Genomic DNA, 3,052 nt, shown 5'->3' with positions numbered 1-3,052 from the left:
ATTGTTTTCCTGCTCCAACACACAGTGATTTAATTACATCCCCATGTTCTGCAGAAGCCTGTAAATCACTCATTTATTAAAATCAGGTGTGTCAGAGCAGAGAAATAGCTAAAACATGCAGGATGGCGTTCCTCAAGGACCAGGGTTGGGTACCATTGAGTTAGATGACTGTCCGCCTTTCATGGTGGTGGGCAATCATCAGTGACATTAGTTGCAACATGTATGCAAATGTTGGCTCATCATGTTGACTGATCATGTTTGAGTCAGTCTTTTCAGCATATTTTTGCACACTTAGGGTTTTTGAGTTCACAAATGTCTTGTTGTTCTTAAAATATAAATTGTCCATCATCCAAAAAAACAAAGCCACAAACAATTCAGTGCCATTTTATAAATTCACCCCTCTTTAGTGAACTTTTCTGTTATTTTTCCTAAAGTTTTACTATTTCAAGTAATCTTCAAAACACCTTTTTAACAAGGAGCAGAAATGGTTTTCCTGTGACACTAAAGATTTTTTTTTTTCTGGAATGGAGGGGTGTATTTAACTTCACCTGCAACAGTTCAGTCTCACATTGACGGCCTTCTAAATGTGTGTGTGGGTGGGTGGTTTTGTGTGTGTGCTGGTGTCGTTATGTGGAAGCCTGAGAAAAACGTAGCAGTGAGAAAAGTTGGAAAATCCAGCCTTCGAGCTGCATGTGAAGCACTTACTGGTGTTTAAACGACATTTTAACTGGATGAAACGACTGTCTACGAATGACCTCAGCGTGTAGAAGTGATTAAGGGGACACAGTTTTGCCATAACCCAAATGTGTTTGCATAACGACTTTGTTCCCAGTGATATTAAATAAAGCTGCTCGATGAAGTCTTTACCAGTCGTTGTGTGCATGGGAACACCACTTTGCAGGTTTTTTGGTGCAGCTTTAAGTGTATCAAAAACAATTTTACCATCATAAATGAGTTGCAAATGAGACGCTATCGCAATTAAAGACTTCAACATCTGTGTGGAAATGTGTGTGTGTAAGAGAAAGAAGTGCAAGCAGTGAGGTAGAAAGCTGCAGAGTTGCCGTCGGCTCAGTCGGAGCAGACTTACTTCCAGGCATCTTGGACAGTTCTGTATTCCCTCCACTTGGAACGGAGCGTGATTTACTGTCTTGTAAACACATAGGAAGTAGCATTGAAAACTGCTTAACAAAGTCAATAAAAGCAGACATCGTTCGTATCAGGGGGTTGCTGGAGGAGGTCTGGGGTGGCTGAGGTCAGGTAGCTCCCCCTGCTTCTTTAGTCCACCCCCTTTTACACCTTATCGTCGTTATGGTCTCTCTTTTTGGTTGCTACTTTTATCTTAAACCCTAATTTTGCATCTTTTTCCCCGTCTCGTGCTTGTTGAAGATGTGTTCTGCCTTCTGTGTTATTTTATTTTTACTTTTTTTTTCTGTTTTCTTGTGCTGGGTAGTGGACAGCCACAGAATGGCTTTAACAGACCTACCTGTAGGGCTGCTCAGGGCGGCTCGTTTCATCTGGGCTCTGGAGAAAGAAGCCCTGGCCCTGAAACAGCTGTGCAGAGCTGGGAGTGAGAGGGCCATGAAAAAAGGCAGAGAAGAATGAAAGGAAACTCAGTGGTCCTCTGGGAATCATACCTTCTTCTCTCCTTCTGTCTTTTTCCCCCTCTTTCTCGTTTCTTTCGTTCTTTTGGTCAAAAGATGACTATTTTCTTACACGGGTGTGGCAATTTCACTTATTTTCTCAAGATCAGCTTGGTTTAAATGCCCAGATTTACAAACTGCAACCCACAGTTGTTATACATCACACCAGTAAAAGTATTTTTGAAGTGTTATTCTGCAGTAAGGTTGTTAGCAATTAACATCTTACCTGCTGTAGATAGCTCTTTGAACAACCACAGTTTAGAGAAATAAAGCGTAATTCTTGATGTGCTACTAAAAAGTTCAAAGAGATTCATAAAAATAAAAAAAAAGAGTATTTTATGAACCTTTACACCTCCATCAGTTTTCCATTTGTTGTTCCAGTGCAGCACAGCAGCGCAGTGGTTCGAACAGTTGCCTCATAGCAGTGGTAATTTTAGCTTATTTTTAGGATGCTCACGCACCCCTAAATTTTAACTCAGCACCCCTGAAAAATAAAGAAACCACCATTAGGATTTTGTAAGGGAGCTTCTCAAATCTTAGATTCACTGAAATATTTAATAAATTTGAAATAAATATGGAATAAATGATGACGGTCTTAAACAGGCAAGTAAAATCAGATTTTTTGTTGTTGCATGAGTCGGATCCTCAATGCCACCTGTCAATTAATCCAGTATGCCCGTCAGCAAATAACAATCTGCGACCTCAAGTTGTCCCAAAGGTAAACGCCCCTTACCTGCAGGAGCTCCACCCCCTTTCCCACCAACATTTTTGGGGTTTTGCATTCAGAGGTTAATACTTTGTAGTTGAATTAAAGGTTAATGGCTAAAGCTAGTTGTTCTTTGTTTTGTGTGTTTTGTATGTAGATATATGTTAACGTCTGGTTGCATAAGTTTAGTCTTTGTTATGATCCTTTAAAAGCCCTATTTGTGACTGAGCTCCTCGTTTGTGTCCACACCACCCTGAACACACCCAATCTCATCAGATCTCAGAAGCTAAGCAGGGTCAGGCCTGGTTAGTAGTTGGATGGGAGACTGCCTGGGAATACCAGGTCCTGTAAGCTTTTGCACTTCTCAAAAAACACACTATGGAGTGTTCTTCAAGCCAAGAGCCACTATCAGTACTGGGGGCTAAGCACCCCTAAAGGTCAGATCCAGGACTTAATTTGCAAACCAATCAATGTCGGAAAGCAAATAGCGGACAGGCTGGCTGGGGGTAGGGTGTCCTCCCCCAGAAAATTTTGAATAAAGTAGATGCAATTTCCTGCATTTTGGTGTATTTTAACAAGTTGTTAAACATGCCTACATTTGTAAACACTCCACTCCTGTCAAGCATCCTACCCACCCTAGCCAACTCTTCTCCATTGAATTCACTGTTCGACTCCACATGTGAAACCTCCAGGCGCCTCCTCCGTC

General features: G+C 41.4%; 1 pseudogene; it reads left to right on the top strand.

The window, feature by feature from the left end:
- Positions 1-2,581: 2,581 nt before the first annotated feature.
- On the top strand, positions 2,582-2,700 carry LOC119423261 (annotated as a pseudogene).
- The last annotated feature ends 352 nt before the right edge of the window (positions 2,701-3,052 follow it).

The sequence above is a fragment of the Nematolebias whitei genome, chromosome 16 (genome assembly GCF_014905685.2).
Source record: "Nematolebias whitei isolate Nwh7 chromosome 16, NemWhi1, whole genome shotgun sequence".
NCBI lineage: Eukaryota > Metazoa > Chordata > Actinopteri > Cyprinodontiformes > Rivulidae > Nematolebias > Nematolebias whitei.
Note: the sequence above shows the minus strand (reverse complement) of the source record. Positions and strands in the feature narration are given on the sequence as shown.